We start from the raw sequence: 14,773 nt of genomic DNA on the forward strand, positions 1-14,773 counted from the left end.
GTTCATCAGTAACAGGCTTTTCTTGAGCACCATTATGTACTTGGCACTTGGACCCTTCCATGTGCTTAAACTGTTTTATCTCTGATTGTGTCGAAGTGACAAGTAACTTTACCCAGTGAGAGGAGTGATATCAGGATCACATCAGCCTGCTTGAGACACACTGGGATTTGGGGTGCTCCTGTGGTGACTTCCAGCTAGCTTTCCAGTACATTGTCACTTCCTCTCTTTACCACACATCTCCTTCTTTCCAGGGTGTTACCTCTCTTTTCAAACACAGGGCAGTTTGCCACCATATCTTCTATCTTGGAATGTTAATCATTCTATGCCAAGAATTCCAGTGAAATTAGAACAGAGACGGCTTTCAAAGTCCCCTCACCCTGTCCACATAATCCTAGTTATTGCTACTCTTCTTGGGATTCATACTTCTCTGTATTCCCTACTTTTCTGACCCAACCAAAAAATAATTACTTCATTCCCTAAATGAACTCCTTTTCTTTTTCCTCCTACCCTCCTCCCCGTCCTCCTTCTTTTTCTTCTTTGTTCTCTCATAAACGGTGGTTCTGTTTAGATTTTCACTTTCACAAACAAAAAAAGTTTTATTATTTTAATTAAGCCAAAAGGACTGAGGGTCTACTAGACTAGCCACTTCAAAAAATAGGTGTATTACTTAGACACAGTCTCAAAAACTTCTAGTCTCATACATCATGTTAGAAATGGATTTGGCAGATGGAGACTATTTAAATATCATTCCAGACCCAGGAAGAAAGGCAAGAGAACAGAAAAATCAGGATGTGCTGAAAGAAAGAATGATACCACTTGGCCAAAACAGATGCCTTATGTAGGAGAATCATGACACGTATGTCTCCGAAGATAACATGAGCTCTAGGTTTTGTCATTTCATTTTCTGGGAAATAATGAAGCAGTGAAGATTGATGAGTAGGGAAGTGGCCTACCCAAAGCATGCCTCAAGAAGACATCAGCCAGCAATATGCAGAGTAAATCCCAATGTCCAGGCCAGGAGCCAGGGCCCTGTAGGAGCCACATCAATTGTCCAGAGCAGAAGCAATGCATGTCTGAACTAAGGAGGCAATATAACAAAAGGAAGGAAGGAGAAAGAAACATGTGAATAACACCTACATGTCAGGAGCTACATGAAGTACCTTGATAAGTATTAGTCCATTTTAAAAAAAGAAAAGTGGATATAACAGATATAACCAGGATCAAGGAAAAGAATAGGGTTACTATTTATTTATTATTTAAGAATAGGGTTACATTTATTTACTATATATGTATAATATATATTTATTTTAAGTATAAAAATGTGCAGCTTTTATCCAATCCTCTCAATTAGTCGTGTAGGGGATGTTATCATCCCCATTTTATGGATAAGGACACCAAAACTCCATAAACTTAAGTAATTTTTTCAAGGCCAAAAGTGTAGTAAGTAGCAAAAACCATGATCTGAACCCAGATTTATCTGACTCCAAAAGAGAGAGCATATAGAATCTAATTTATCAAGCGCGGAACGTGAGAAGTAAGAATAAAAATTTCCTTGTGGTTTTGAAGGATGATTCATTAGTAGTAGTGTCATTAATAAAAAAAAAAAAAAAAGGCAGTCATAGAGCTTGGAGTTTTGTTAAGTGTAAGTTAGTGAGCTTAGTTTTAAATATGCTGAGTTTGAAATTCTGGCTGATTAACTAAGAAAATCCTAACAATTGGAAATTGCTAGGTTTGGGAATCATCAGGAAAGAAACTTTGAAATGAAAAGCAAAGAGATTGAGGAAATTCTTGTCAAAGCAGTGTGAGTGGATGAACAGTTAGTTGCCTAAGGCAAAGAATATGGAGAAAAGAACATCTTCCTTAAAGGGCAGGAGGAGGAGGAGGGAAAGTAACTAGTGAGGGAAGTAGAAGAGAAGTTCTCAGAAAGATGAAAGAACCAGAAGACTGTGGTATCAAAAAGGCCATAGCAGGAGAAAATTTCAAAAAGTGAAATTTTTGACCTCCAAAATTTTTGAAAATTTTGACCTCCAAAAGGTAGTTTCATGGAGGGGTGGAAGGTAGAGATGGAACCATAGTACAAGCGGTTAAGAAATGAATGCGTGAGTAAGAAGTGAAAGCAGAATTTGTACTCTGAAAAGTTTGGTGTTAATGGGAGCTAAGTACTAGTCTGCTCGAGTAGCAGGGTCAGAGGAGGGTTATTTCAGGGAAGGAAAGGTTCTGACCAGATTTGTGGGCAGAGGAGGAAAGAATAAAGATGGAAGAAAAATTAAGACCAAAAGAATGGAGTAAAACCAAGGGGACATGAGCAGTGACAGCATCTAGAACAGTGTTCTTGGCAAGAAAAAAAACAAGTTACCTTCTTATGAGGCAGAAAAAGAGACCAGCATTACCCTGCAGGAGATAGAGAATTCACATGGAATTCAATAAACCTAAGGCAAATGGCTAAACAAGACCGAGAAAAAGAGGCTCTCCAAAAAGATTTGGAGTTTATATTCTAAAAGGAAGGAAGTGTTCCTGTGGGTCAGAAAATAGAAATTCAGTTTTGTAAAGCTACCAAGCTTCAACAATTTCTTCGGGTACTTTCTATAGCTTTTATACCATTTTTTCCAGATTCCAAAGTTATTGTCTAAAAAGTACATATGGGGCGCCTGGGTAGTTCCATCATTAGACATCTGCCTTTGGCTCAGGTCATGATCCCAGGGTCCTGGAATAGAGCCCTGCATCCAGCTCCCTGCTCAACAGGACGCCTTCTTCTCCCTCTCCCACTCCCCCCGTTTGTGTTCCCTCTCTCACTCTCTCTCTCTGTTAAATAAATTAATTTAATTTAATTTAATTAATTAATTAAATTTAAATAAGTACATATATTTCTCTTGGACTGTGTGTTTATAATTTAGACAATGAAGATAGTCTTTTTGGTTGTCATAAATGAAGCAACTCTCTGTACCCTGATCTGTGTTCTTTTAAGGGCAATGTTCAAGATATTTACTTAAGTAAAGTTTTCAAAAGGAAGTTTTGACCCTAGTACATATTTTCAATGACTATCAATTATACCGTAATTTTGATTGGTCTATAAGTAACAAATGCCAACCTTCAGGAAAATGTTATGTTTTATTACATGGATTCAAAACAGAAACTTCAAAATGAACTCAGTTACTACAGCTATTTATTTAGCTAGCGCTTTCCATTCTCACATCCAATCATTAATTGACCTGGTACTCAGTGTTAGGTGCATGATGTATATGAATGACATTATTTAATCCTCATAATAACCTTATAGTGTTTTGTTATTATCATTCCCATTTTGCACATACTTCTCCAAATCCTCAAAGCTAGTAATAGTAGAACCAGTCTCAGTCCTGGATTGACTTAAAAGATTTTGCATCTGAAGACTAAATTGTACCACCTCACAATTCATGGTGTTTTCTTCCTCTCTAGTTTCTTTGTTACTAAGAACTCACTTTTTTCCTCCCTCCTCATAGCAAGAATGTAAATTCCTTGAAATCAGACAGACACCAAGTCTGGTACAGAGTCTGAAACATCATACATCTTCCGAAAATATGGAAGTAAATTGAAATAAATTAAAATTAACTTTAAAATAATTAATCTTCCTTCAACTGAAAAAATAAAACAAAATAATTAATCTTGGGGCACCTGGGTGACTCAGTGGGTTAAGCCTCTGCCTTCAGCTCAGGTCATGACCTCAGGGTCCTGGGATCGAGCACTGCATCGGGCTCTCTGCTCAGCGGGGAGCCTACTTCCCCCCTCTCCCTCTGCCTGCCTCTCTGCCTACTTGTGATCTCTCTCTCTGTCAAATAAATAAATAAAATCTTTTAAAAAAATAATTAATCTTATTATATTTTTAATTCTGCTTTGTTTCCACTACCCTTCCAACACTTATCACCCCACATCCCCCCATTGGTTTCAAGGGAATATCCAAATTTGGGAATGTGAACATTATTGTGAAAATAATACTGTAAAATAGCTCCTACAAACAATACTGTGCTTAAGTCCAGGGTATAAATGCACTGAAGATGAATAGAGTCTTTTCATCAACTATCACACAGTAAGACTTGAGCTAAGGATTTCACTTCCATAGAGCTAATGTTCACTTGTTCATTGAGCACCTTCTATTTGCTTGACCCAGTTCCAACCTTTATGAGATCACAGACAAGTTGGAGGGACAGACAGATGATTAGAGAACAACCTGGTAATGCCAGAACAGAGAGGGGAAGGATGACCAGACAACAGCTTGACACTTTTTTCATCATTAATTACAGGTATTTCAACCTAACTTCCCAATATGGGCTCATTTCCTTTTTGCATCAACACAAAGCCTCAAATGAAACCACACAATGTATTTTATTTCAAAATGAAACTCATGACACAGCGAAGCAATGAGTCATCCACCGAGACCATGAAATTTCAATCCCAGTGGTTTCAAGACTGAGTCTTCAATCATTAAGTTGCATTGTGTAGTTCTTGATCCAAACCTTTTATATCATCCATTTTAATTTAGATGATGATTGTCAAAATAGCTAATCTTAATGTTCCAATTATAAAACCTGCAACTCTCCACAAATGTAAAAACTGAGTTTGGAACAAAGAGGAAACAAAGTGGGGAAACTATTTTCCTTATTGACCTAGATAATGGAAGAAATTAGAGATTTGATCACAATTTTTCCACAGTGGCTATCCTCACAGCCCAAACCTGTATTATTATTTTTACTTTACTATGTGCCCTACAGAATTTTTGTAGGTTAACAAAAGGATGTATCTTTTGGATTTGCAAAGGTATTAAATGCAAAGCAAAAAAAAAAAAAAAAGGCTAAGAAATCCTACAGTGAAGAGTGGACCCATGTCAAGAACATATTTCAATATTCACAAGGATGCCCTAAATGTAGTAGCTTCCTATACCACAAATGACATCATAGCTATTTGTCTATTTCCTGCCCTCCTCTTGAAAAAAAAAAAAAAAACCTCGGTGATTTCTCAAGGTTGGAACACAAGTCAGTGTGAATCAACCAGCCAAATAAGCCCATTATATTTCATTGTTCTTACTCTTACACACCAAAACAAATCCATATAACAGAAAAGAAAAGGGAGACTAAAAGTATATCTCAGTAATACAAAAAAAAAAAAAAAAATTACCTTTACCTTAACTTTAAGTTAATTTCCAAAAAGTGTTCTTGTATATCCCAGAGCTCACCAAATCTTGTGTGATCTTGTGTCATCTCAGCCTTCATACTCCTTCTCTTCACCCCTACTGTCACTATGATACAGTTGTGCACAGGCATTCCCACTTCAGGCCTGCCATGCTAAAGTTATGCAAAAAATGCACAGACAAGTGAGTCAGAAACATTAAAACCTTCTCAGAGGGCCACCTCAAGGCTGCAGGTCGCATGATGTCTTTCCATAGCCTGACGTGCATGAAAACAAATTCATTCATATAATTCTCACTGGAAAATCCTAATGAATCACCAGTTATATGACAAGAAAAAAAAATTGACATGGATGCCTGCGTGGCTCAGTTGGTTAAGCAGCTGCCTTCAGCTCAAGTTATGATCCCAGGGTCCTGGGATGGAGTCCTTCATTGGGCTCCTTGCTTGGCCAGGAAGCTGTTTTTCCCTCTGTCTGCTGCCTCCCCTGCTTGTGCTCACTCATTCTATCTTTCTCTTTCTCTCTCATAAGTAAATTAAATTTTAAAAAAGAAAGAAAGAAGGGAAAAAATTGACAGCCCATGACCAACCTCTTTATTCCATCTAATGGAGAGGTGACAATAAACTAGAAAGAGATGCTTCAACTTCACATCTTCTAATGGCTTGGTTTTGGTCAAAATCAAGGTCCTTCTTAAATACTTATCAGCCAGAAAGAACGGATGAGACAAAGAACCACTTCCATTGTGATACATCTTCCTCTATCTATACTACCAATGTTAGTATACACACACATTAAATTCTAGTCTTTTTTTCTTTCTTTATAATAGCATCACATCTGATTCCAGGGCTAGGTGAATCAGCACAAAAAGTGAAAATTTCATGTAAGTTAATTTCCTCTGAAAACTCCTCGAATGCCCCATGGAGTTGAGTGTTTTCTTGTGATCTTCTTCATTCTCCTCTGTTTCTCTAGGACTTTTAATTACTTTTCAGTTCCTACCTTGAGCATGTCAATAAATCCTTCACTACCCACTTACCAAGTCCATTGAAAATCTGCTTCACATCTTTATTGTTGTTCAGGGAAGCTCTTAAAATTAGTCATAAAATCTTTCCCAGGATTTCCACCAAAGATATTGACTATCTCAGGCTTGATTGAATCTTCTGTGTTAGTAGAGTGGACAAATAATCACACTACTGTTTATCCGAAACTTTACCCCACTTTCTGTGTTCACAACTCTGTACTGTCCCTGTTCCCCCTTCCTCCCTTCTCCCTTTTTATTTCTGCAAAGTTCAATTTGGATAAATCAATTATTCATATCATTAAAATCGTATTGAAACATTTATAAACATTTATAAATCCATTTATCTGGCTTTCTTTGGCAGTATTATTTTGTATTGCCCCATTTGTTCATTCATTCAGTCATCCATCTCACAAATATTTATTATATACCAACTATATACCAGATGCCATTCTAGGCACTAGGAATACATCAGTATTCACAACAGGCAAAATCTCTGGCGTCAAGGAACTCATTTTCCAGTGGGGTAGAGAGTAGATAGAAGTTCCCCTAACAGATTTGTCAAGCAGGGGTGAATGATAGAAAATGGTGCTTGGATAGTCACACAAGGCACACAATGAAAAAATTATATTCAAGCAAAGACCTAAGTAAGGAAGGAGACAAGCCATGGATATGTTGGAGAGCAGTGCTGATGACAGAGGAAGCAACAAGTGTAAAGGCCTGGAAAAGAGTAGGGAATGGGAGTTTTCCAGGAATAGTAAGGAAACTTCCAGTATGAATGAAGCTGAAAGTTCATGGGAAAGAGTGGTTTGAGATGAGTTTGTGAATTGACCAGAATTCAGAAGACTTTTACCTTTCTTTCATGGATGTTATGCAAAGCCCTGAGCCATGGGTCATTTTGAGTGGGGAGGTGATATGATCTGACTGAGTTGTTTTTAGAAGCATTTCTCCAGCTATTTTGTGGATAATAGTGGGGGATGGTGCACATGGAGGGTGGAGGACAGAAGACTGAGGAGTCTCTTCCAACCTCCTATCACTGCTTAGTGTCTCGAGTTAGTGTTTTCCAATACAGATGGTTCCTGACTTAAGATGGTTCAACTTAAAATTTTTCAGTGTCACAATGATACAAAAGCAACATGCATTCGATGGAAAGTGTACTCTGAGCACTACTGTTTATCCGAAACTTTACCCCAGGCTGCCTTTTCCCCGGGGCAGCAATATGTAATGAGATACTCTCTCTTGAAGCTAGCCAGCAGCAGCCAGCCTCAGTTCCCAGTCAGTCACATGATCATGAGGGTAAATAACCAGCATATTTAAAACCATTCTATGCCCATATAACCATTCTGTTTCTTGCCTTCAGTACAATATTCAATAAATTACACGAGCTATTCCATACTCTATCATGAAATAGATTTTGTGTTAAATTATTTTGTCTAGGGGCGCCTGGGTGGCTCAGTGGGTTAAAGCCTCTGCCTTTGGCTCAGGTCGTAATCCCAGGGTCCTGGGGTCAAGCCCCACATCAGGCTCTCTGCCTAGCAGGGAGCCTGCTTCCACCTCTCCCTCTGCCTGCCTCTCTGCCTACTTGTGATCTCTGTCTGTCAAATAAATAAATAAAATATTTTAAAAACTGTTAAAAAATTATTTTGTCTAATTATAAGCTAAGGTAAGTGTTCTGAGCAAGTTTGAGGTAGACAAGGCGAAGCTATGATATTCAATATATGAGGTTTAGTAAATGCATTTTTGACTTATAATATCTACAACTTACTATGGGTTTAACAGGATATAACCTGTATTCCTGATATAATCTGTATTTGATGTTTCTGTCAGAGAACAGTTGAGAAGATATTTTCAGTTAAGTGTTTTATTACCAAGCTATGCCATTTTCATGCAATCTTTCCCTCATCCTGTCTGGGTCAGACTCCCTACTATGAAATCTGTTTTGATTTCAGGCGCTGACAGCAAGGCTTCCCTGGTGCATAGGTGTCTTCAGGACCCTGGAAGCCACTTGGATTCACTAAATATTGCTCATTTACTAATTTATAGGATTCCACCTCCTCACCTCCATTTACATGAAGAGATCTGTCAGCTTTATAAAAAGAAAAAAAAAATAGTGGCTTGAAGACCAAAATTCAATGGTAATTTCTTGAAAAAAAAAATATTTCTATTAAAGTAATGTGTATTTAATATGAACATAAATGTACCCCTGAAGCACTGAATGTGTATACCATAGTTCTCAAATACCTGAAGAAAAACATTACTCCATACTCTCTCATGAAGCTAGCCAGCAGCAGCCAGCCTCAGTTCCCAGTCAGTCACATGATCATGAGGGTAAATAACCAGCATAGAAAGTTTGAAAGGTCTTCAGAAATTTGTAAGTTTGAAAGTTTGAAAGGTCTTCAGAAACTTGTAAGTAATCTCTCAAATTTTTTTTTAAATCTGAATGTTTTTACCATTCGTCAGAAAGAAAACCTTCCCTTCATAGTATCATTATATATTTATACACCAACTATGCACGCACTGTGCTAGGCAATGGAGACACAATCACAAAGAAGACATAGCCTGTGGCCCCACAGACCAATGTGATTGCCACATGGAAGGGAGCTGATAGGGAACCAAGTCTGTATGCAAAAGGCAGTAGCCACGTTTTGTAGTGGTCTAAGAAAGTGGTGGGACTAAAGAACCCCAAGAGACACACCAGAGATAGAATTACCTGGGTGCTGTCAGTCATTTTACTGTCAAGGTCCTTTCCTCACCAACTCTTGGTTAATTTTCTCTAAGACTTCCTCTATGGATGTTTACAACACTTCAGAACTCTGTAAATGGTCCAAGTTTAGAAAGCAACACCAGAATACTTGACTTTATTTGCCTATAAAAGAGAATAATACTCTGGTTTCTCTCCAGATCAAATAAATCTCTTGCCTTTTATGGGAAAAAAAAATTTTTAACTAAAATAAATAAATAAGTAGCATAAATATGGACAGTAAGTTTAGTCAAGGATTTGAGTACCCGGGTGTTATGGCAATGAAGAAGAGGAAACACATCCAGAAAAGGTATGACAAATGAAGTACTGTTTTACAAAGCGATGAGATTTTTTTAAAAGTGCTCAACTTCTTATTAAATAGATACCATTCATCACCCTCAATAAAGTACTACAGTGCTTTCCAGTACTTCAATGGAAAAAGAAAAGGCTAATCAGATTGGCACAATCTGAAACCTGACAAGTCTGATATTTAGCCAGCCTATAAGGCTGCCTTTCTCCTAGGATCTCCTCAAAAGAAAATGCAGACTGCCTCAGAGACACATTTTTTTTTATTAACATATAATGTATATTAGCCCCAGGGGTACAGGTCTGTGAATCGCCAGGTTTACACACTTCACAGCATTCACCATAGCACATACCCTCCCCAATGTCCATAACCCAACCACCCTCTCCCTATCCGCCTCACCCCCTCCCCATCCCCCTATCCCCCAGCCTCCCATCCCCCTAGCAACCCTCAGTTTGTTTTGCGAGATTAAGAGTCAGAGACATATTTTCAAACAAACAGTCCATGTCAAGGGTAAGAAGCCTGGAAGTGCTATTTTGTTTGCTTTTCAGAGGTAAATGAATAGAGCAGGATTAAGCTAAGGACAGAAGTTTCCCCAGATTATCATCTGATACATTTAGCCACACAAAGAGGAAATCTAGTTGTGATGGATGAGCCCATCCACGGGGGCAATCATTTTCCAAGTGAAAAGTCTAGACACATTTCATGCTTTACAATGATTGATCCTGCTCAGCCTGGTAGCTAGTTCACGAAGGTCCTGAGCCAAGCTCTAGTCAAAGTGAGAGCAGTGGTTACTGTGTACACATTTCCATAGCCAACCAAATAATACTGATTTCCTGATTTTTGCAGATAAGTGGCTGTGAACAAAGAGAGAAATGATGATAGCCTGGGGCAAGTGAGCTCTTAACTGCCGTGTGTAGGTACTATTGTTTCAGTCATCTGTCGGCATGGCCGACCATCCCAAAATACAGTGAGTGGCATAAAACAACAAACATGCTATTATGTTCCCCCATTCTGGTGGTCAGGAATTTAAACAGAAAACATAGAGATGACTTATCTCTGCTCAAGGTTGTCTGGACCCTCAGCTATGATGACTCCAAAAGCTAGGAGGTGACACAGAAAGTATGGTTGAAATAACAGGTGCAAGACAATGCACTTTCAATATGGATTCTTTAATCATGTGTCTGGTACTTGGCCTGGGATGGGTGAAGGCAAGCTCAGCTGGGGCTGTCAAGCACAATGCCTACATGTAGCCTCCCTAGCTTGGCTACATGGGGTAATTAGAATTCCTATGTGATAGTGCAGGGCTCAAAGGACAATCATTCCAGTAAACAAGGAAGAAGCTACTTGGCCTTTTGTGACCCAGCCCCAGAAGTCACGCAGCATCACTTCCAGTGTGCCCTCTTGGTCAGAACAGTCACAGACCCACCCACATTAAGGTGGAGAAGACATAGACCCCACTTCCTGATGGGAGGAATGTCCCCAGCATTGCAGCCATGTTATTAAACTGTCCTAGTTACCTTTCATACAAGATGCTACCACCAACAGAAATGTAGATTTGTGTTATTTAAGAACGGGGTGGGGGGAGAGAATGGGGAACAAGGAAGAACTTCATGAGGTACTTGTGAGGTGAAATGAGAGGAGAGTCCTTACAAGAGTAATCTTCTCACTGGAGCACAGTTAGGAATACTCAAGATCTAATTTCCATGTAGCTTTTTACTTGGAACTGGGCCTCTTAATGTCTATTCTTCAAGACCTCCCTAACAGCATATGATCCCTTTGACTAATGGTACTTCAGAGATAACTGCAGATCACATCATTCTCAGTACTGTAGAGCTACCATGATTCCTCCAGGCCAGTCCTTACATGTCAGCACAGAAATAAAGAACCAGTACCATGCTATAGCGGAACAGTCATCCACTGTATGACAATGCAGTCATACAACTGCACTGGGACAATTTTACCCCTGCTCTGGATACATATTCTGATTCTTCTGGATATGTCATGGGTAGAGGAGTCAGGGATTTCCTGTTACCATTAGTCCTCAAAGTCATCTTCCCATTGTTCAACAGTACTTCTAGCAGGAAGGGGGAGCAGCAGAGAGGGGAGAAGGAGATGAGCAGTGAAAACGGCCAGGCATGGATCAGCAAAATAGCACTACTAATTATATAATTACATAACTATATAAATATCAAATGAAATAAACTCTACAGTATAAAGCTTTACTAACATTAAAAAGTGTCATTTCAGAGTGCTCGGGTGGCTGTTGGTTAAGCAGCTGCCTTTGGCTCAGGTCATTGATCCCAGAGTCATGAAATCGAGCCCCACATTGGGCTCCTTGCTCAGCGGGAAGCCTGCTTCTCCCTCTTCCTCTACCTGCCTGCCTGCCGCTCCCCTTGCCTGTGGTCTCTCTCTCACAACCTCTCTCTTTGGGTCAAATAAATAAATAAAATCTTTTTTTTTTTTTTAAGTGTCATTTCAGGGACACCTGGGTGGCTCTGTCAGTTAAGTGTCCAACTCTTGGTTCGGACACTCAGATCATGATCTCACGTTGAGGGACTGAATCCCAAATCTGGCTCCACACTCAGCACGGAGTCTGCTTCAGATTCTCTCTCTCTGCCCCTCTGTCCCTCCCCTACTTGCACACTCATTCCCTTTCTTTCTAAAATAAAAAATAAATAAAACCTTTTAAGTAAAGAATCACTTCATAGCAAAAGGTACATTTCATATGAAAGGAACTGGAGGAGATTATGCTGAGTAAAATAAATCAAGCAGAGAAAGTCAATTATCATATGGTTTCACTTACTTGTGGAGCATAAAAAAATAACATGGAGGACATTAGTAGAAGGAAAGGAAAAATGAATTGGGAGAAATCGGATGGGGAGATGAACCATGACAGACTGTGGACTCTGAGAAACAAACTAAGGATTTTAGAGAGGAGGGAGTGGGGGTGGGTGAGCCTGGTGGTGGGTATTAAGGAGGGCACATATTGCATGGAGCACTGGGTATGGTGCATAAACAATGAATTTTGGAACACTGAAAAAATTAAATTTAAAAAATAATCTTAAATTTTTATGCAACATTTGACACCTCAAAGTATTTAAGGCAAAAGGTAGCAAGAGAAATAGATAAAGGCAATATCATATAGGGATAGTTTAACAAATTTCTCTGTATTTGATAGATCAAGAATACAAAAAATCAGCAAAGACATGGAAAATATTTAATTACAGATAGCTAAATAGCATATTAAGATTTAAGATAAATATATATTTTTAAAAGTTAAATATATATTTGTGTGTGTGTGTGTGTATAGAGAGAGAGAGAGAGAGAGAGAACAATTCACTCCGAACTGCAGAACTTGTTTTCTTTTGAAGCACAATTTTCAAGCACACTGCCTTCCTTCTTAAAGCACATTTCAAAAAATACCAAAATACTGTTTTCACTCAAAGAATAGTCTCTTACCACACCACAATGTTGTTAAACTTGACACCACTATCTAGAAAGACAATGAGAAAATCCCATATGTTTGCAAATCAATAAACTAAGTTGCTCATGGATCAAAGAAATTAAGTTGGAAAATAGAAAAAACATAGAACTGATTAATAATAAGAGTACCATAAACAAAATTGCGTAAATCAGCTACAGCAGAAATTGGAGGGAAATTGGTAGTTCTAAAATCCTATATTAGAAAAGAAGAAAGACTGAAAATTAAAGTGCTAAGCATCAACTTTCAGAAGCTAAAAAAAGGGAGCCGTAGGAGGGAACATGTTAATTAAGCCAAAAATTACACTTAGAAAAAAGTAAATAATAAAAATGAGATTTAAAGTAGTGATCCAAAGGGCCCCATGCATCCAAATGTTTATAGCAGCAATGTCCACAATAGCCAAACTATGGAAAGAATCTAGATTTCCATCAACAGATGAAAGGATAAAGAAGATGTGGTATATATGAACAATAGAAAACTATATAGCTATCAAAAGAAATGAAATCTTGCCCTTTGCAATGACATGGATGGAACTAGAGGATATTATGCTGAGTGAAATAAGTCAATCAGAGAAAGACAATTATCATATGATCTCCCTGAAATGAAGAATTTGAGAGGCAACGTGGGGGGTAGAGAAGGAAAAAATGAAACAAGATGGGATTGGGAGGGAGACAAACCGTAAGAGACTCTTAATCTCACAAACAGAGGGTTGCTGGGGGGAGGGGGTTTGGGAGAAGGGGGTGGGATTATGGACATTGGGGAGGGTATGTGCTTTGGTGAGTGCTGTGAAGTGTGTAAACCTGGTGATTCACAGACCTGTACCCCTGGGGATAAAAATATATGTTAATAAAAAATAAAAAATGAAAAAAAAAAAGTTAGGTATTCATTCTTTCGGTTGGAGGCATAATACTCCATTGTATATATAGCCTCACATTTGTTTATGAATTTGGCTGAATATAGAATTCTAGATTCGAAATCATTTTTCCTCAAAAATTTGGAGGTACTGTTCCATTATATTCTAGCCTCTGTTATTTCTATTGAGAAATCCCTCAGCATACTGATTTTGTAATGTTTGGTATATGACTTGTTTTAATTTATGGAACTTTGTAGACTGTTTTGATTTCCCCAGTATTGTGAAGTTAACAAAATAATGTGCCCTAGAATGAGTCTATTTTTAATCCATCCTGCTAGGCAATCTATGGATCCTTTCAACCTGAAAACTCTAAACTTAAGTTCTAGAAAAATTTCTTTAACGATTTGAATAATGAACTTTTTCTATTTTCCCCTTTCTTCCTCTCCTTTTGGAAGTCCTATTATACTCCTATTATAAAGGATTAGCCCCCATGATCTGTATTCTGATCTTATTATATTTTCTCTTCTCTTTTCTATCTCTTTTCCTTTTAGCTCAACTTTTAAATTTCCTCAGCTTTATATTTCCACTGTTCTGTTGAGCTTTTTTTGTTTTGTTTTGTTTGAGAGAGAGAGGGAGTATGCACACACATGGGGTGGGGGGCAAGCAGAGGGAGAGAAATCTTAAGCAGGCTCTATACCCAGTGCAGAGCCCAACCTGGGGCTGGATCTGACAATCCTGAGATCATGACCTGAGCTGAAATCAAGAGTTAGATGCTTAACTGACTGAGCCACCTAGGTGCCCCCAATGAGCTTTTTATTTCTATAACCATATTTTTAATTTCTGTGTCCCCAGTTGTCCTTTTTTTTAAAGATTTTATTTATTTATTTGACAGAGAGAGAGAGACAGAGAAAGAGGGAACACAAGCAGGGAGAGTGGGAGAGGGAGAAGGAAGCTTCCCGCTGAACAGGAAGCCCAATGCAGGACTTGATCCCAGGACCCTGGGATCATGACCGGAGCCAAAGGCAGATGCTTAATGACTGAGCCAGCCCAGGGCCCCCAGTTGTCCTTTTTTAAAGCAACCTGTTCTTATTTCATGAATGTAATGCCAATCTTATCTCTCCCTGAGAACATTAGTGGTGATTATTTTGAATAGTCTTTCCCCTGAAAAATCTTCTATTCTTCCAGGTTCCTTTTTTTTTTTTTTTTTTTTTTTTTTTTTT

The sequence above is a fragment of the Mustela nigripes genome, chromosome 2, assembly GCF_022355385.1.
Source record: "Mustela nigripes isolate SB6536 chromosome 2, MUSNIG.SB6536, whole genome shotgun sequence".
NCBI lineage: Eukaryota > Metazoa > Chordata > Mammalia > Carnivora > Mustelidae > Mustela > Mustela nigripes.